The following is a 21,617-nucleotide window of genomic DNA, read 5'->3' on the forward strand; positions in this document are numbered from 1 at the left end:
AGGCCTCAGTTTCTGTTCCAGCTGAAAGGGTTGCACCAGACCAGATGATGTCTAGCATCTCAAACACCATGCTCTTCCCATAAGCCAATACACCCTGCAACTACTACATCCTTCACACACTTCATCTGTACAGATCTTTTTTCTCCCCATTACTTTCACAGCAGAATAAAGGAGCAAAGGTAAACATACCCAAAACACATATCCATATGACAGATATCAATGATATTTTGAATTGGTTAACTATATGAAATGTAATCTCAAAAGTTAAAGTTAAGATCAGAGGGTAAACCACATATTCTCTCCAAGGAATAGCACTGTTCCTTATCTGGATACCAGACCTAGGTTTCACAAAAGTAGACATCAAAATGGTCTCAGTAAAGTAATGTATGCTTCCATCATTTGAGGTCCTGCAAGGAAAGTTGAAAAGAAAGCTTTCTTGAAGGCCGAAGACATTTTCAAAAATTTAATCCTAACTCTGAAACAACAATAACGAAAACAAAAGATACCCATGAATAAAGGAAAGGAACTGAAGCAGAGGAAATCCTTCCAACAAATGGGGATCCCAAACTGGGCTCAGATTTATTACTAAAGGAATGGTGATCACTTGGAAGAGCAGAAAAGGATAACCAGAAACTACCACAGGTCACTAGGAACCTGCACTCAATTTCCTTTCAGGCTGGGAAATATCAACACTCTATATATACATCTAGATTCTAATAAGGTCTCATGATATGATATCTTCACATATAAAATGAAAAAATGTAGCCTAGTCAGAAGTTCCTAAAATTCGGTGGAGAGAGTCCAGGACGGCGGAGGAGTAGGAGGCCTTAATTCTGCCTAGTGCCATGAAATCAGCTAGACAGCTATCAAATCATTTTGGACACCTCTGAACTAAACCAGAGACCTAAAAAAAGAATTGCTACAATTCTCCAGATACAAAAGCAACCACTTTCTGCAAGAATGACAAGATGGAAAAACTCACCTCAAAAAAGAGAAAGAGGCAATACTGTCAGGGACCTAATCAGTATAGATATAATTAAGATGTTGGAACTAGAATTCAGAATAACAATTATGAAGATAATATCTGGGCTTGAAAAAAAAGACACTAGAGAATCCCTTTCTGGAGAAATAAAAGAACTAAAATTCAACAAATTTGAAATCAAAAAGCTATTAATGAGATGCAATAAAAAATGGAAGCTCTAACTGCTAGGATAAATGAGATAGAAGAGAGAATTAGGAATACAGAAGATAAAATGATGCAGACAGAACAAGCTGAGAGCAAAGAGAAACTAAGTGGATCACAATGGGAGAATTTTAGAGATACGTGATACCATACAGTGAAATAATATTAGAATAATTGAGATCCCAGAAGAGAGAAATGGGGAGGGCGGAAGGTACAATGGACCAAATTATAGCAGAGAACTTCCCTAATCTGGGGAAGAAAGCAAGCATTCAAATCCAGGAGGCACAGAGAACCCCCTTCAATATCAGTAAGTCAACACTCCAACATATAATAGTGAAACTTGCAAATCTCAGAGACAACAAATCCTCACAGCAGCTCAGGACAAGAGGTACATAACCTACAAAGGTAGAAACATTAGGCTGGCAGAAGACCTATCCTCAGCAGATTTGGCAGGCCAGAAAGGAATGGCAAGATATATTTAGGGTGCTAAATGAGAAAAATATGCAGCCAAGAATACTTTACCCAGCCAGCCTGTCATTCAAAATAGAAGAGAAATAAAAAGCTTCCAGGACAAACAGACACTAAAATAATTGGTGACCACTAAACCAATCCTGTAAGAAATATTAAAATCCTTTAAGTGGAGACAGAGCCTCAAAGTAACACAGACCAGAAAGGAACAGAGACAATATACAGAAACAGCAACTTTATAGGTAATACAGTAGCACTGAATTCCTCTTTCAATAGTTACTCTGAATGTAAATGGGCTAAATGCCCAATCAAAAGACACTGGATATCAGAGTGGATAAAAAAGCAAGACCCGTCGATATGCTTTCTGCAAGAGACTCATTTTAGACCCAAAGACACCTAAAGATTGAAAGTGAAGGGGTAGAAAACAATGTATCATGCTAAAGGACATCAAAAGAAAGCTGAGGTAGCAGCTTTATATATCAGAAAAATTAGATTTTAAACCAAAGACCAGAATAAGAGATGAGGAAGGACACTATAATGGGAGTAGCCAATTATATAAAACAATAACAAAATTAAAGAAACACAGTGATAACAATACAATAATCATAGGGGATTGTAACATCCCACTCACTGCAATGGACAGATCATCTAAGCAGAAGATCAAAAGGAACAAGGGCTTTGATACACTGGCCCAGATGGACTTCATAGATATATCCATGGCATTCCAACCTAAAGCAACTAAATACATACTCTTCGTGACTGCACATGGAACATTCTCCAGAATAGATCACAAACTGGACTGTAAATCTGGTCTCAACCAGTACCAAAAGATTGGGGTCATTCCCTGCATATTTTCAGACCACAGTGCTTTGAAACTGGAACTCAATTCCAAGAGGAAAGTTGGAAAGAACTCAAATACATGGAAGTTAAAAAACATTCTACTAAAGAATGAATGGGTCAACCAGGAAATTAAAGAAGAATTTTTAAAAATTCATGGAAACAAATGAAAATGAAAACATAACTGTTCAAAACCTTTGGGATGCAGCAAAGATGGCCCTAAGAGGAAAGTATACAGCAACAGAAGCCTTTCTCAAGAAACAAAGGTCTCAAATACACAACCTAACCCTACACCTAAAGGACCTGGAGAAAGAAGCAAATAAAGCCTAAACACAGCAGGAGAAGAGAATTAATAAAGATCAGAGCAGAAATCAATGAAATAGAAACAAAAACAACAGAGCAGAACAACAGAACTAGGAGTTGGTTCTTTGAATGAATTAGTAAGATAGATTAACCCTTGGCCAGACTTATCAAAAAGAGAAGAGAAAGGACCCAAACAAGCAAAATCATTAATGAAAGAGGAGAGATCACATCCAACCCCCCCAAAATACAAATACTTATATAATAACAGATTATGAGCAACCATATGCCAACAAACTGGACAATCTGGAAGAAATGGATGCATTCCAAGAAATGTATAAACTACCAAAACTGAAACAGGAAGAAATCGAAAACCTGCACAAACACAAAACTAGCAAGGAAATTGAAGCAGTAATCAAAAATTTCTCAACAATAAATAAATTAAAAAAAAAAATTCTCAACAAACAAGTGTCCAGGGCTAGATGGCTTCCCAGGTGAATTCTACCAAACAATTAAAGAAGAATTAATACCTATTCTTCTGAAGCGGTTTCAAAAATTACAAATGGAGGGAAATTTTCCAAACTGCTTCTGAGGCCAGCATTACCTTGATCCCAAAACCAGAAAAGACCCCACCAAAAAAGAGAATTATGGACCAATATTCCTGATGAACATAAACGCAAAATTCTCACCAAGATACCAGCCAACAGTACATTAAAGCATCCAACAGTACATTAAAAGGATTACTCACTATGACCGAGTGATATTTATTCATAGGCTACAAGGTTGGGTCAACAAATGCAAATCAATCAACATGCTCCCTTTCACTAATAAAAGAAAGGACAAGAACCGTATGACCTTCTCAATAGATGTAGAAAAACATTTGACAAACTACAGCATCCTTGCTTGATTAAAACTCTTCCCAGTGTAAGATAGAGGGACATGCCTCATATCATAAAAGCCATCTACGAAAAGCCCACCATGAATATTGTTCTCAATGGGGAAAAAATGAGAAATTTCCCTTGAGGTCGGGAATATGACAAGGATGTCTACTATCACCACTGCTATTCAACATAGAACTAGAAGTCCTAGTCTCAGAAATCAGACAACAAAAAGAAATAAAAGGCATCTGAATGAGCAAAGTAAAACTTTCCCTCTTTACAGATGACATGATACTCTTCATGGAAAACCCAAAAGACCTACACCAAAATTGCTAGGACTCATATAGAAATTCAGTAAAGTAGCAGGATATAAAATCAGTGCACAGAAATCAGCTGTATTTCTATACACCAAGAATGAGACAGAAGGAGGAGAAATTAAGAAGTTAATCCCATTTACAATTGCATCCAAAACCATAAGATAACTAGAAACAAACCTAATTAAAGAGGCAAAATTTCTATACACAGAAAACTAAGGAACACTCATGAGAGAAATTAAGGAAATCACAAAGAAATGGAAAAAACATTGAATTGGAAGAACTAATATTGTTAAAATGTCTATGCTACCTAGAGCAATCTACACATTCAATGCAATCCTATCAAAATACCATCAACTTTTTTTCAGAGCTGAACAAATAATCCTAAAATTTGTATGGAACCAGAAACAACTCCAAATAGCCAAAGAAATGCTGAGAAAAAAAGCTGGTGGCATCACAATGCAGGGCTTCAAGTTCTATTACAAAGCTATAATCATCAAGAGAATATGCTACTGGCACAAAAACAGACACATAGATCAATGGAACAGAATAGAGAACCCAGAAATGGACCCTCAACTCTATGGTTAACTGATCTTTGACAAAGCAGGAAAGAATATTCAATGGAAAAAAGACAGTCTCTTCAACAAACGGTGTCCGGAAAAATTGGACAGCCACATGCAGAAGAAAGAAACTGGGCAATTTCCTTATACCACACACAAAAATGGACTCAAAATGGATAAAAGAACTCAATGTGAGACAGGAATCTATCAAAATCCTAGAGGAGAACGCAGACAGCAACCTCACTGACTTCAGCCACAGCAACTTCTTGCTAGACACATCTCCAAAGGCAAAGGAAACCAAGGCAAAGATGAACTATTGGGACTTCAAGATAAAAAGCTTTCACACAGCAAAGTAAGCAGTCAACAAAAACAAAAGACAACCTATGGAATGCGAGAAGGTACTTGCAAATATCTTATCAGATAAAGGGAAAATATCCCAGTTCTATAAAGAACTTAACTCAAACTCAACACCCACAGAACAAATAATCCAGCCAATAAATGGGCAGAAGACATGAATAGATGTTTCTCCAAAGAAGACATCCAAATGGCCAACAGACACATGAAAAAGTGCTCAACATCGCTCAGCATCAGGGAAATACAAATCAAAACCACAATGATGTACACCTCCCACTAGTCAGAATGGCTAAAATTAACCACTCAGGAAGCAAAAGATGTTGGCAAGGATGCACAGAAAGAAGAACCCTCTTACACTGTTGGTGAGAATGCAAGCTGGTACAGCCACTCTGGAAAACAGTATGAAGGTTCCTCCAAAAGCTGAAAATACAGCTACCCTATGACCCAGCAATTGCACTACAAGGTTTTACCCCAAAGATACAAATGTAGTGATCCAAAGTGGCACCTGCACCCCAATGCTTATAGCAACAATGTCCACAATAGCCAAACAATGTAGGGAGCCCAGATGTCCATCGACAAATGAATGGATAAGGAAGACGTGGCACACACACACACACACACACACACACACAATGGAATATTAATCAGCCATCAAAAAAATCAAACCTTGCCATTTGCAATGACATGGATAGAACAAGAGTGTGTTACGTTAAGTGAGGTAAGTCAACCAGAGAAAGACAATTATCATATGATTTCATTCATATGTGCAATTTAAGAAACAAAACAAGAGGATCATAGGGGAAGGGAGGGAGGAAAAAAAACTACAAAATCAGAGGAGACAAACCATAAGAGACTCTCAAACATAGGGAAAAAAAATAGGTTGCCAGAGGGGCTCGGGGTAGAGGGATGGAGTAACTGGGTAATGGACATTAAGGAGGGCACATGATGTAATAAGTACTGGTTATTATATAAGACTGATGAATCACATAACTCTACCTCTGAAACTAATAATACACTATGTGTTAATTAATTGAATTTAAATAAATTTTTAAAATAATTAAGTTTCTTAAAATTCATCATCTCAGGACCTCTTTATACTAGTAAGAACTATTTATACATACTAGTAAAAACTATTCATAATGCTCTTTGGATCCCAAAGAAGTGTATGGATGTGGGGCGCCTGGGTGGCTCAGTGGGTTAAAGCCTCTGCCTTCGGCTCAGGTCATGATCCCAGGACTCTGGGATCGAGCCCCGCATCGGGCTCTCTGCTCAGCAGGGAGCCTGCTTCCTCCTCTCTCTTTCTCTCTGCCTACTTGTGATCTCTGTCTGTCAAATAAATTAAAAAAAAAAAGAAGAAGTGTATGGATGTTTGTGTGGATTATGTCCACTGACATTCTTAGTGATAGAATTAAGAAACAAAATTATAAAAAATATTTAACCACATTTTAGTTGATTAAAAATAACACATCCATTACATATTAACATCTTTTATGAAAAAACAATGGTTTTCCAAAACAAAAATAATTTAATGAGAGAAATGGCATTGTTTTCCATTTTGAAAAATTTCTTCAATGTCAGATTTAAGAGAAGGCAGCTGGAGTCTCCTATCTGCTTCTGCATTCAATCTGTTTCCATATTATGATATCATATCACCTCTGGAAAACTCCTCTTTACAACTGTAAAAGAATGAGTGGTACCTCAGAGATCCCTAAAAGGGTCTCAGGGAAGCCCCATTCACACTTCGAGAATCCTTGTCTTAGGTGCTAATAAACCTGATTAACACAATTAAAATTATCATGCTCACCAGACACTGTTTGGAAGAACTATATTAATACGGACAAAGATTCCTCAACCTCAGCACCCTTGACATCCTGATCATTCTTATTGGAGGCACCACCCCATGCATGGTTAGCAGTATCTCTAGCCTCTACCCACTAGATACCCATAGCAGCCCCACTCAGTTCTATAAATCAAAAATGTTCCCACGCATTGCCAAATTTCCCTAGCGATTGAGAACCCCCACTATACATCTAGAGAAACATTTCTAGTGTTGTGCCTCAGAGCTCAGTATTTGTTAGTAATCGCTTGTCTTCATAGACAGAGGACACAAAACTGCAGAGATACTGAACAATTTCTGGAGCAAGAAGTGTGCCCAAGCAGGTTTCAGCAGACTGGAAACAAACAGATTGGAAATACAGGGTTGAAAAGATAAAACTTGTCGGGCCGGTACTTGAACCTGTATAAAAACAGCCACACAAGTACAGTATGAGAACATATGCCTCAGGCACAGCCATGAGTAGTCAATGTGGACAGTATGGCTTGGGTGAAGCCACCACCTGTCATGACTGACAAGCTGAGGACATCTCCAACAGGATTGACAGATAGAACATCTAGAGCAAGGAAGATGTTAATCTCAACTGCCTTCCTTACTGACTGCACCACACTAGAGCAACTCAACGCAATTCTGACAGTATATACTGAGATGGCATCAGATCCCACAGGTTAAGGGCTCAGTCCCATGAGACTGCATCCCCCAACCCCTGCTTCAGATGCTTCAGATTGTAAGACCAGGTTTTAATCCGGACTTCTGACTGGTTATAAATCAGAGATTCACATGATCCACTCCTTGGGCTCAATTAATTTGCTAGAGCAGTTCACAGTACTCAGGAAACCTGTTTACTCACTAGATTACCAGTTTATTACAAAGGATCTGAAAGGATGTAAATCAAAAGCCAGATGAAAAGATACCTAGGGTAAGGTGCCAAACAAAGGCATTTTGTTCTCATGGAGTCTGGGATCTGGTGCTGTGATATATGGGAAGCTTTGTGGCTTCGCTCTGCTTTGGGGTTCATTACGAAGGCATAGTCATAATCGATGACATAGGCATCATCGATTAAATTACTAGCCACTAGTGACTGATTCAACCTCCACCCTCTCTCTTTAACCCCTAAATCAGGGGTTAGGGCTGCAAGTTTCAATACTCTATTCACTGTTGGTTCTTCTGGCAAAGAGTCCCCATGCTTAGGTACCTTACAAAAGTTAAAACCCCTCGTTTATATAAACCCCTCGTTTATATAAACTCACTTGTGGCAGAGAAAGCTTTTCAGGAATAATAAGACTCCCATTTCACCTGAAGTGATTCAGGCACTAAGGACAAGAGACCAAACTCAACAAAGATGTCCCCATTGCTCTTATGGCTCAGGAAATTCCAAGAATTCTGGGAACTGGGAGGCAGGAACGGTGGACAAAGACCAAACAGATATTACTTGCTATAAAACACAGCACAATGTGACTAGGAAGGTGGGAAACTGAACACAAACTCATGCAATTTACCAGTCACCTAATTCTAAAAACACTATCATGTGAAAGAGGGATTCATCTTGTACTTGGCCCAGAGATTAAAACCAGGCCTAGGGGTACCTGGGTGGCTCAGTGGGTTGAGGCCTCTGCCTTCGGCTTAGGTCATGATCTGGGGGTCCTGGGATCGAGCCCCACATCGGGCTCTCTGCTCTGCAGGGAGCCTGTTTCCTCCCTTCTCTCGCTCTCTGCCTGCCTCTCTGCCTACTTGTGATCTCCCTCTCTCTCTCTGTCAAATAAATAAATAAAATCTTAAAAAAAAAAAAAAAAAAACAAAACCAGGCCTAATGGGTTAAGAATCTAAGAAGGCATATATCAACAGAATATATGGGGTTAAACCTTCTGAACTAATGAAGTTACATAACTCTTGGCAGTGAATTTGGGAGACGAGGAGTTCCATGTCACCAAAGTTTTACCAAGTCCTACAAATATAAGACCAGGAGCATTCCAAAAGAGGATCCAACACTGCATGCAGGCTGGGCTTGGAGAGTTGACCGATGAACCCATGAATGAGAAAAAATCTGCCCCTCTCCAAAAGACAGTCTCACTCGCCAAGCTATTTGAGCCAAGGGCCTGACTCCTCAATATAGAAACAAGCATGTCAAGCTGACCTGTCACCCTTTTCTGCAAGACAGGATAACCTTTCCCCAACCCCTGTGATAAATTCACACTGTACCATGCTGAGACCTGAACTCCCTTAATTCCTGCTGCAAGTTGGCCATGCTCTGAGTTCTCCTTAGGTCCCAGATGCACAGTTAACGGGACACAGAGGTGGCCCTGACTGTTACGGAGTAATCTCGTCTTACCACTCCTATTCTGGTTTTCCCTTTGCAGTGGAAGAACGTGTCAGATATAATATATGAAAAAGCTTTGTGAACTGTTAACATTTCATAAATGCTCTCGTTAAACATAAAGTTATCCTTATTTGGCTTCTGAAATAGTGATCTTACAGCTCCTCAGCCATGGATATAGAGATGTTTGTTGAAGAGCATAATGATTAACCCCCTTGGAGTTTCCTAAGAGCCACAGCACCTATAGGCATTTTACCCTTATTTTCCTATATCCTACTATGCAAAAATATGTAAATAAACAGAACAAAAAACCATACAGGTACTATAGTAGTAATACTGAGCACTGCTCCAAGAGACCCAAGAGTCCCACTGATAATAAAGTCTGTGTGTTGGGGAACAATTGGGGGGCTAGGTGGAAATTTTAGCCAACTGGTGAAAGCTATAAACTAATGTCAACTTAGGGAGAACAAGATGAGAAGTTAACTAACCACCTACAGTGCCGGCACTGTATTTTCACTTTTAGAGTTATAATTGTATGAAAATAGGCAGATAATGTGTTGCTCTTTAAATATGTAACCTTTAAAAATATTCTCTTTTCTACCTAAAAGAACATTCTTCTGGAAGTCAATAGGAACACAGAAGTTACTAAACCAATTCAGTGAAATGGTGAGACATTCCTTCTGTTGACTGCTTCATAACAGCCCTCTCCAAAGCCTCGGGAGTTTCAAACCCAGGGGTCACCAAGATCTAAGGGAAGGAAACAGATTCTCTTATCTTGATGGAAGGAATGTAAAGGAATTTGTGGTCATCTTTATGTAATCTGTCATAAAGAGACACATTTGTTTCATTTCTTCATCTGATACCCTGTACAACCAGATGACAGTTTGGATACAAGCAAAATAATCATTCCCAAAGTGACTTCACAATGTAAGCACCCTGCCGTAAACATGCTCAGTAGGTCATACATACAAATACTTCTCTCATCACTGCTTCAAGTTTTTGTCATCTAAAGACAAGACGGCCCTGTTAGGCCTTCATTCATGGAAGGACGTGAAAGAATGTAAGGAGCTCAAACTCAAAAAAGAATCGGACTCATGGTTAAGGTTCTTCAAACTGAAGTCTGATCTCTCTAGCAATTTCCAGTTTCTTCCAGTAGCTGAGTCAAGTTGACAGATATTTTTACACTGTGAGATAGAGAACAAGAGTATTTGTTTATTCCATAATGTAAATTTAAGTATGTGGTAGTTGGCTTTAAGTCAAACAAGGAGACTATAAATGAACCATAATGTCCCTATCTTAATAACACTGTTGATGAGGGTACTGACAAATCAATACCAGAAAAATACTGAGTCCTCTCTTCCACCCCTCGAAGATAATCATTGCCAACAGCTTCTTTGATTTCTTCTAAGAAAATTTTAAAAGTTGTCTATGCATATGCCTGCATACACACACAAAACACACACACATAATTTCTAGGTACGTATTTTAACACACAGAAGATCCTAATAGAGATACAGTTCCAAGAAATTTTTAAACTATTCAACTATTAACTGAATGCTTACTATGGAACATACAATGTTCTGGACCTTAGAAATAAATAAGCATGAAGGCCCTGAGGGAGAAATGTGCCTGGCATGTTCCAAGAATGCCAAAGAGGCCATGATGACCACAGTCATTAGGGTATGAAAGAAAAGATGGGTCAGTGAGTAGGATGAGATTTTTTAAGTTTAATTCAGAGTAAGGGAGTACACACCAGTGTTTTAGATATCATTCAGTTTCAGTGTGTTCATTTACTAGTGCTGTAAAGAAATTACCACAAACTCAAAGCCTAAAAACAACACATTTACCACTACTGTATTTTCTGATTCGTGATGTGTATGAGAAAGGTATCATCTCTCTCAGAGTTTCCAAGAATCAGGAGTCCAGGCACATCTTAACTGGGCCTCTCTGCTCCGGTTCTCAACTCACGAAGCCATAATCAAAAGTATCTGCCAGCTAGCATTACGGAGGCCAAACTGGGGATAAATCGGCTTCCGTACTCATTTGGGTTGCTGGCAGGATTCGTTTCCTTTCAGTCAGGACTGAGGGTTCTGACTTTTTGATGAACATGGGCTAGAGGCTCCCAGTTCTCTGCCTTGCCAAGGTCCTCTCTGAAGGCAGTGCCCAACATGGCTATCTGCTTCTTCCAGGCCACCAAGAACCTCTGTCTCCAGTCTGCTCCCATGAAGTCTTCTATAACAAAATCATCATGGGGAAAACAGCCCCTCACCCTAGATTCTACTGGTGAGAATCAAGCCATAGGTCCCACAGGCATCCAAGGGCCTAGACCACTGGGCCACCTTAGCACACGTCCACCATACTTGGTATCAATGCTTATGAGTCCATTCTTGTTAACGGGTTGCTGAGCATTTCTCCTTATGGCCATCCCATAATTTAACTCTCTTCCCTGCCACTGAAGGCTTTTTTGTTTTTGTTTTTTTTTAAGTCTTTCATACAATTTTATTTTCTCCCTTCAACCATAATGATAGGATATACAAACTTTGTCTTAACCAGAGGGTCTGTAAACACAGGCTTATTCAGCCCACTTACATGCAAGGCAAATGTTGCTTCTTGAAATGGTCCCACCATGGAACCTGTGGTCATCCACCCCTTATCACCCCCATGCCTGGCTTTATCTTCACTATACTGTGTGGCCACTTCACTGAATCTCATTTCAGACTTTAACTTTCCCATGGCTTCCCTGACTTTCCCATGCTTTTCCACACAGAATGTGTCTGACCTTTACTGCATTGCCACCACCTTTGGGACCCTGTGCCTTCCTGTCAGAACTGTCACTCCCAGAGGCTGATCCCCTCTCACCCCTTTCCCAGAACCACGCTTTCCCTTGGGCCGCATCTTCGAAGCTTGCAGCAGAACCCTCAACCCATTTCTGATTCTTGCACTGAGGTATGGTGGACATGCAGTAGCAGTGACTATGCTCTACATTTTTGCAAAATCTTGACACTTAATCCTTCGAGTCCTTTGTAACAGAGAGATGGCTTCAAAGCAGGAGGTCATTCTAAGCCTTGCTGGACACACAAACCATCACAAAATGTCTGTTCCAGCTCACATATACTCATTTCCTCCTCCAGGAGATTTCCCTCAATTCTTGGTGGAACTTTCTAGCTTTCTTCAAATAGGTGTTCTTCATCTCTTCATGTAACCTTACACACCGGTGATTCATTTCTTGATTTAGGCTTACATCAGGCAATTCATCTTTTCAGAGAACATTGATAATAGGGCCTGCTCTCCCACTGTATTTTCTGAGGCCTTATAGTACATATGGAAGCTATTGATTTTGGGAATTACTTTTAATCCTTTATCCCAGTGAATCATTTTAGTGTATATAAGAGCTCTTCAATCTGCTCTCTGGGGCTATCTGTGTGTACAATCACACCCGTAAATAATGCAAACTTTCCCTCTTCCAGTTTCCAAACCACCTCATATCGCTTTCTCGCTTTTCTTGTCTAATAATTCTAGGACAATAGTTAATTAGTAACAGTGAGCCAAGTCACAATTTCAACATTCTAAGTGTTTCAGTACGTAAACAGAATACTAACTTAAGGAATAAAATACACAGTTTTAGATCATTTTAAGGAAGTATCCACAAATTTCTGTTTTACTAGAATACTTCCCTAGGAATTACGTAGATTCTGTCACATGCTTTTAGGCATCAGCTATAAGGTTTTCTCCTTTGACTTAATAATGTGATATATTGTATTAATGTATTTCATAATATTGAGCCACTCTTGTACTTCAGAGATGAAGTCAACTTAGACTGAAATATTACACAAAGTATTGCTATTATTTCCTGATGTATTATTTAAGGTCTCTGCACAACATGCTTAAGTAAAATTGATCTACAACTTTATCTCCAACCAGCTTCGGCACTGGTGCCTTACCAGCATCATAAAAAGAATTTGAAACTCTCCTCTACCATGGTGTGGACCAGTTTAAACATTAACAGATTAAACAGTTGCTTCCAAGTTTAAAATTCACCTGTGAAAATACCTGTGTGTGGTGCTTGTTGTGGATGGCAGCTCTTTTAAAGTTTCCATTTCTTTATTAGTTCACTAATTTTATTCTGATTTTCAAAATTTTGTGCACTGTGTATCTACGGTTATTTCCATATTCGTTTCTATTTATATTTGTGAGCCTTCTCTCCCACCCGTTTTTCTTGACTAGCTTAGCCAAGGAAATCTGTTTTATGTTCCCAACTCTACCAAAAATGCAAGAGGCTTTATAAAAAAAAACAAAACACTTTTCTTTCCTAATTAATTAATTTCATCTTTTATATTTCTTAATTTCTCCAAATTTGGGGGTAAGTGGGTGGAAGTGTAACTTATTTCATTCTTACTGACTTGGTTATCCATTTCCTTCAGAACATAATTTCTGCACAAATCTTTAGGTTTTGATATTCTTGTTTTCATGATATTTTTCTAGGCATTCTCCACCTTTTTTATTTCTATTTTAATCCATGAATCATGAAAGTTTCTAAATTTCCAGGTGGCCAGGGACCTTTTTCTTTTCTTCCAATTCCCATATTTAGAGTGTTATACAGATCAGGAAAAAAACGGTCTGTGTTATTTCTACCTTTTGGAATTTGGGATGTTTCCTTGTGGCCAAGAACAGATACTCAAAACCTATAAACATTGCTTTATTGTATTCTGAGCTGCTGTAGGAAAATATGAGGCAACCAGATGAATCCTCCTAATGGGTTTTCTATTTTTCCTCAAAATCTAATAACCTAATCAGAGTTTGTTTCTATATGGTTAATTCTGAAGAACTTAAAATCAGAACTGAGGTTTCTTGAAATTCAGTGAATGTTCTGATCAGATAGATTACGGTCTCACTTTGATTCAGAAAAAAGTTATCATCTGTTTTATCATTAAGATTATTTCTATTCCATGCATTTCATTCTGTACTGCCATGGTGACCTCTAACAGGTCGTTTTTCCCTCTGTTTCTTTGACTTCTTTTGCCTGTCTCTCTCCGTCCACTGACCATGACTGTTTCATGAATGAGCGTAATTTAATTTTTTATTCTATTCCTTTTGACATGTTTTAATTTGTTCATTTGTTTCAAAATACTGTACGTGTGTACTGTTTTCTTAGCTCCACAAGTACCTTCAAAAAAAAAAAAAATCCCTGAGTCATTTTATTTTTTCAACTCCCATTTCATTAACTACTTAATTCTTCTATAGAGACAAATTTTACTAAGTTCTTTTCTTCTCTTCCTTGGATCAGTATTTCTTCCAAAACAGATTCTTCCACTACAGTTTACGTTTTCTCCCCTCCTGCTGCAATACATTCATATAGACTCCACAGTGGGTATTTTTGGTTGGTTGATTTCAATTTTACTTGTGTTCTAAACGGGCAGCTTTGTCAACACTTTATTCACACCACGACACCATGGGTGACACGTCCTTGAATCTCTTCCCATGTTGCGGGGGTCTGTTTTCTTCTTCCACATACAACAGTTCTGCCTGCCCGGCGCTCTGTAGCTGGAGAAGGGTGTGTTTGTCTGCTTGGGCTGCCACAACAGAACCCCACAGACTGGGTGGCTTGAACAACACAAATCTATCTTCTCACAGTTCTGGAGCCTGGAGCCCCAAGCTCAAGGTACCAGCAGGGTCTGCTGCTCCCAAGGCCTCTCTCTTGGGCTTGTCGGTGGCTGCCTTCTTGCTGTGCCCTCGCATGGCCTTTCCTGTGTGCAAGCACATGCCTGGTGTCCTTTCCCCTTCTTATACTGGACGGGGGCCACATCTTCACCACCTTGTTTAATCTTAATTCCCTTTTTTAAAGACTCCCCCCCGACCCAAAACGCTCCTCCCCTGTGGGTTAGGGCTTGAACATTTTCAGAGGACACAACTGGTCCGTAACCAATGGGGAGGCGGAGGGCAACAGTGCGGCTGGGGCTGCGCACAACCTGGTCTTTCACCTCGGGTTTTGCAAAAAATGCCTGTCTGTGTCTGTGCTCAGTCCCCCTGCCTGGGCTGCCCACAATTCCAGCAGAGGTCCTGGCCCTTCAGCCCCCACCAGGAGTCTCTGCCCTTGGTGGCCGCTATCACCGCTTCCTATCATTCTCCAGGCAGAAGATGGACCAGGTAAGAGGATTTCTAGATGTTCACATCACAAGCTATCAGGGTGTGAAACAGTATTCCTCTCTCTAATCTTGAGGTTCACTTTTCCCATGTTCTTCTCTTATAGAAGCTCTTTTTTAAATTTTTAATTTAGTCTTGATTCTGAGGTTTCCTTTCTGACTTTGTTTCTTGCTGGAGATCACTGCCCCAGGCTGTCTGTGAGAGGGAGTCCATGATGCATCACACCCCACCTAGTCTCCTTCTCTGGCTAGGAGAGCAGGGTGGTCAGGAGGAGCTTCTACCTTTGTGGAATTTCCAAGTCTAACCCAAGGCTGACCAAACCATCTTCTACACCTCCCTCCAAAAAGGAATTGTGAGGATTACATATGCATCTGTTCTGTGTCGCATTTGTGGAAGGCAGAGTTAGGAGTAAAACAGATGAGGTCCATGCCAGTTTTTAAAAATGTCACTTGCTGGTCTCTAGCTTTTCTTCCATTTGACTGATACCAAGGCGTTATTCTTTTCTCCTTTTAACCTATTTTTTGATTTATATTGTAAGATTTTTGAGATCTGAGCTTGCTATCTTAGAGCATGTGTTTGAGGTATCTGTTTTAGGTAAGAAACAGACAATAAATACTACTGGTAAAGACGTAAGTAAAAGGTAACACACCATCACATGTAGAAGCCTGTAACTTTACTGAACTTCACTAGTTTCCTTACTCCCAGTTGTGTCAAAGAGCCACATGTTTTTTTTTTTTGTTTTTTTTGTTTTTTTTTTTTTTTAATTTATGTGACAATCTGTAATAGCTGTTGAGGAAAATGGCATACATCTATAAAACTATTAACAAATAATATGATCTCTGTCATCACATCAAATACTACAGTGGGTAGAAAATTAGAAAATACATCGGAGTGCTGTGACATGAAAGAAGCTAGAGAAATATTATCCAGACCATTTTCTAAGGAGTCTCAGTAAGAAAAATCTAAAAAACAAAAATTCCAAGATCAAATACATATGGAAAATTGGAATGCTATAACACTGTTTTGGGAATTCAACACATGCCCTTGAGAATTGCTCCAGAGAGATAATCTTTTAATATTTGTGACTTGAATTGCTAGTATCTAAAATGAGCCACATGTTTTTATTACGTTATTTCGGTATCACCCAAGTTCATTCCCCCAAAGCAGGGATTCCTAACTGAGGTTCCTTACGGACTCTGGTATTAGTGTATACCCTCAAATTGTCCGTAAATGGTATATATGCACTTGTATTATTTTCTTTTTAGAAAACGAGATTGTTATCTTTAATCAAATTCTCCAAGAAGTATGAAACATAAAAACTGGTTAGGAATCACTGACCTACAGTAATGAGCAGAAAAGCTGCCAAGAACAGAAAACAATGGAGAATTAGAAACCATTTATAAGAGTTTGGATTCATCCAAATAATAAAGTCAAGTGAAAGAGTTTTCTTTTCAGTTACACGGAATTTGGATAAAGCCCAGAGGACTTCCAAAAGAGTTCAACCACAGTTGACCCTGGGCATTGCAGGTAACACAGTCCTACAAAAATTGTGGAATAAAAGGAGTAGACACAGGAAACAATTATTATTCCAAGGACCCTTCCACATCAATCCATCAGTAAGTACAGCTTACTCTGAGCTTATTAGCACATTAAGCACAAATGACCTAATTCCTTCATTAAATTTTGAAAATGATGACTAATCCTCTTAGTAGTCATGTCCCGCATTTCCATCTAAACAGAAATGACATTCTAGAAAAATCAAGGGTTTAAAGGCTTTCCTGGAGAAAGAATGCCTCCACTTTCACTTATTGCTGAGTTAGGGAAAGAGAAACAATTACTTCAAAAGAGGCACAGCCTATAAATAAATTCTATTCTCAATATACAAAACAAGCAAAGTTGATTCAGCAACAAATTAAAGAGAACAGGAGGCAGATACTGAGATCATACACTAAGATTATGATCCCGCTTCTGTGTGAGTTTCTGATGTACACTGTTTCTTTATGTGACTATATACAGCACTGCTATCATTTCCAAAGGATTATAAATCTCCCTCAAAACCTATTAGTCCAACCACTTTAGAGGTTTGGTTTGGCACCATCTACAGTCTGCAGCCCATGTGCACTTTTGGTAATTAAGAATAAGTAATAATGATGACAAACAACACACCAGCTGTGCGATGATTAATAAGAACTGTCTTATGCACACAACCAGGCACTGGCATGTGTGTCTCAAGCAACTATATAAAGCTCATGCCTTTATGAAATCAAATACAGAGATTTCCTTTCTCACTCCTACACATTCCAACAGAGACATACGTAAGCACTTTTGTACAATTTAAACTTGGAGCTATCCATGTACTAATATTGACTGAAACACTATGCATCATTTAAGCTTAAAAAGAAAAAAATATGGTCTTGTTTTTCTTGGGACAGTAGAAAGACCACAAGGAATTTTCTAACTGTGTGGCTTAACTGCCTGAAATCCTTTTTGGAATGAGGCAGACTGTCAATGAATAAAGCAAGCTGTGTGACCTTGGGTAAGTTAATTTCAACTCTGTAAACTGCAGAGAAAACAATACTACCTAAAAGACAACAAACAAACAAACAACCAAACACACTCTTTCAGGGTTGACTGGCTGATTCATGGGTCCTACGAATGAGACCTAGCCAGTGGCTGGAACATCAGGTACTCAAGATGGCCTTGGTGCCGACCCTCTGCCCTACGCAGACTAGATGCTTCGGAAAAGCAGTTTCAAATTTTATAATTACGTCCACTAGGTCTCCTGCAGGCCTAAGTCACTGTTGTAAAGGGAATGGGTACATACCTTCTGAAGAAACAACTGATTGATTCACAAAGGAATGCCTGCTACATAAGTCTTCCGAGTATAGAAATGGTTTTAACCTGGCTTTGGACAAAGAAAGCTACTGGCTTCTGGAAGGTCCAAACTCCAAACACACAATCCTCGGGCCATGTTTCTAGAACTCTACCACTATGTCAGAGTTTGTTACACCCTGGACTTCCAGAAAGCAAGATCTGCTTCCCCCCACTCCCTTAATTTTTTGTGCCTGTCCACGCAGTACAAGGCATGAAGGAGCAGCTTTATAGGTGTCTGCTGAATGAATTGGTAAGTGTATAAAAGAAATGATGCCAACACCAAATATCAGGTCATTTAACTTCCATCATGAATAATTTGAGATATATACACAAGTAAAAAATAATATAATAAATTCCTATGTCCGCATCACCTAACTTCATCAGGCATTAACTGACGGTCAGCTTAATTCATCGACATCCCTCGATTATTTTCGAGCAGATTCCAGACTTAGTACAGGTTGCTTAAGAAGCTTTAAGTAATTAGGTTTTACTTAAAGTGAATTCTAGATTAGTCTAGTAGACTCCAGAATTCTAGACACTTGTATCTCTACGGTAACAAGAAACAATACTTTGTCAAGATCAATAGAAGTCATCATTATCTGGTCAAGAGAGGAGCTGTGACATAAACAAAAGGAAATCAAACCTTTCCTCTAAATCACGATGGGTTAGATGGTACTGGTAGTTAAAAAGAGAGAGAGAGAGACAATACTACTACAAATATCTGTCTGAGGAAAAACAATGACTTGGGAGGGGGAACACAGTGTTAATATTGGATGACTAGCTCACCTAACGAATCCTCATGAAAGGCTACATATTTGTTTTTAACTTTTTAAAACTATTCAGTAAAAGGATTTTTCTCTAGAAAAATTAAATATTTAAAAATTTAAATCTAGAAGATTAAATAGAGAGTGCAGCTCTGAGGAGGGTATCGGCCAGATAATACAAAGCCCAAGCCAGCGTGAAAAGGGGAGTTTGGATCAGACGCCAAGGAGGGAGGGCAGAACAGACAGGGCAGGACCTTGATCTGTGAGAAAATGGGGGGCCCCCAATGACAGCACCTGATAGAGCCAAAGAGTGAGAACAGAAATAAAGCTGACAAAACTGATTCCTGCCCTGTGGGGTCATTCTCAAGGAGAAATCAACCAACTGGAAAGTTAAACAAGGAGGGCTTTTTTAAGGACTTTTCGTCCTGGGCCAAATTAGTCCAGCGACATAAGGCTGCATGGCTTGAAATTTACTTGACCTACACTGACCACATTCGCCTCGATTCCCATGCTCCTCAATAAAGTTAATCCTGCACTTCCTAATAGGGCTGACAACACACACTTCCCCAACAGCATGGAGAAGACACTTCCAAAGCAAAAGACAAAAGGCTCTAAATCCCAAAGACAGAGAACATCCTTGCAGGAGAGACAGTCACTCACAGTCACCCCTGCCCTCAACCTCCTCACCCCAGCAGTTAGAAGATGCCCAGTGTGTAGAAGAGAATAAGCACAGCAGGCGTAAGATGGGCATCTTTAGAAGGCCTGCTTGCCAAACTGGCCCTTCGTTGGTGTCTAGGGCCTAGGCTGGTAAACAGTTCTTTAAACTGATAGAAAACATTCCCTTTAAGGTTAGGATGGCCCACCATGCCCAAACTGTTTGAATTCGTGTTCAAACAGTTTGGGCATGGTGGGCCTATGTGGGGGTTATGTGGAATACCTGTTTCCCATCTGGGAGTCTGGAATTCGGGTATATGGTGAGCAAAGGATGCCTATGTGACTAGCTCCCACAGGCACTGGTCTCCAACGGGCTTTCCTGAACAGAAGTATCGAACACATGTTTCTACATTTTCAGGGCTGGAGGAAGAGTCTGCTCTGTGTGACTTCTGGGAGGGGAGGGCATAAGCCAAACGACATGCGGACTCCTCCAGACTCCACCCGGGTTGTCTTCTTCTCTGTGCGTCCTTACTCCATTGCTGTGATGATAGCTGTGAGCACAACTTTGTGTCCTTCCAGCACATCCCCGAACGTGGGGGTGGTCTTGAGGACCTCAGACACAGCCATGAAAGCAGGCACTACACTTACCAGCAAGACTTCAATTTGGAGGATATAACATAGCGGCCTGCTTCTTCATGTAGACATTTTAGCTCCTCTGACTTTTAGTTACGGCAGAAATTGGAGAATTTTTTTTTTTTTTAAAGATTTTATTTATTTATTTGAGGGAGAGAGAGAGTGAGAGGGAACATGAGCAAGGAGAAGGTCAGAGAGAGAAGCAGACTCCCCGTGGAACTGGGAGCCCTATGCAGGACTCGATCCCGGGACTCCGGGATCATGACCCGAGCCGAAGGCAGTCGTCCAACCAACTGAGCCACCCAGGCGTCCCAGAAATTGGAGAATTTATGGAAGCCTAGCAGAAATAGAACTGTCACATGCCCCACTGTGCATGAGCTGAAACTGTCAACCCTTAATTTAGCCATTTTCCAGGTACCATGCATTAGTGAAAACATTTAGTTAGGTAGGACACTAGTGTTTGCCATGCTAAAGAGGCAAGAGCTAAAATACTGGCACATGGTCAGCTCTCAGTTATCACTAACAGTTTTAATTAAAATTAAAATTAACAGTTTTAATTTCAGGGCAAGTCAGAGGAATTCAAATGAGACAACAAGGCTGCACTGTGAAAACCTGACGAGGACAAAGGTGCCTTCTTCAGTCTGCCCCAAGTCAGGTTCCTTCTGCTTCCCACTCAGGGAGAAGTCTGAATATCAGCACATCTCAATGGAAAACAGCTGCCTTTCGTTATTTAAGGACAAGGCCTTTCAGTGTGGGCTCATTCTTTCCATGGCCAAACTGAGCCATCAGTATTTTAATAAAGGGTTTCCTTCATGGCTGGCCCGGGTAAGGAACAGAAACAACGAAGTGTCACTGATTAAATAAAGCGTGAATCTGAGATGAGCGACATCTTTATCCGCTCCCCTCCTGGCTTCTGAGCAAAAACATGGAAAATAAGTCAACATCAAAAGACAAGAAAGGCTGGGCCTGAAGACATGTTCCAGACCCTGACCTCACTTGGATATATAGCAGTTCTTGTTTTTCCCATGGTTCTAGGTTCTTAACCTGAAACTCCTAGAACTGCGCCTACATTTCTTCGGTGTATCTATAATAATAATACCATTTCCTGGGAACAGAACCCAAATCCTTCATTAAATTTTCAAACTAGGTCCTAATGTAATAAAACTTCAAAACCACTGCTCTAGACGGAGGAAGGGTATGGCACATGCAGGAGCAGACGTTAAAATGCTACATGACTGAGTGGCAGACTGCGGCCCACGCTGCCAGGAGATGTGTAAGAATGCAGCAGCGGAGGGAATGGCTTTATCAGGTTGGAGACCAACAACTGGGAACACAATGACTTAGAAGAAAAAGAAATTATGTTAGAGTTGAGAGAAAAGTCACTTCTGGTTTAAATACTGGTCTGAGAAAATTGAAGAAGAAAGTTAAAGAAGTTCTAGTTAAGATCATGGGAAGAGAGCAACAGGTTCCACCTAAAACTCTGTTGACTGGACCCACTTGATCTGTTTC

The 21,617-nt window shown here is 39.8% G+C and overlaps 1 protein-coding gene and 1 pseudogene across 2 annotated transcripts in view; both read right to left on the bottom strand.

Annotated features, from left to right (window-relative positions):
- The window catches only part of ARHGAP10 (Rho GTPase activating protein 10), a 321,844-nt gene that overhangs the window by 71,996 nt on the left and 228,231 nt on the right, over window positions 1-21,617 (bottom strand). The window lies entirely within an intron of this gene.
- LOC309863771 (peptidyl-prolyl cis-trans isomerase NIMA-interacting 4 pseudogene) lies at window positions 11,467-12,013 on the bottom strand (annotated as a pseudogene). The gene has a single exon. The product of its transcript is annotated as a peptidyl-prolyl cis-trans isomerase NIMA-interacting 4 pseudogene (transcript).

The sequence above is a fragment of the Mustela nivalis genome (genome assembly GCF_964662115.1).
Source record: "Mustela nivalis genome assembly, chromosome: 4".
Taxonomy (NCBI): Eukaryota; Metazoa; Chordata; class Mammalia; order Carnivora; family Mustelidae; genus Mustela; species Mustela nivalis.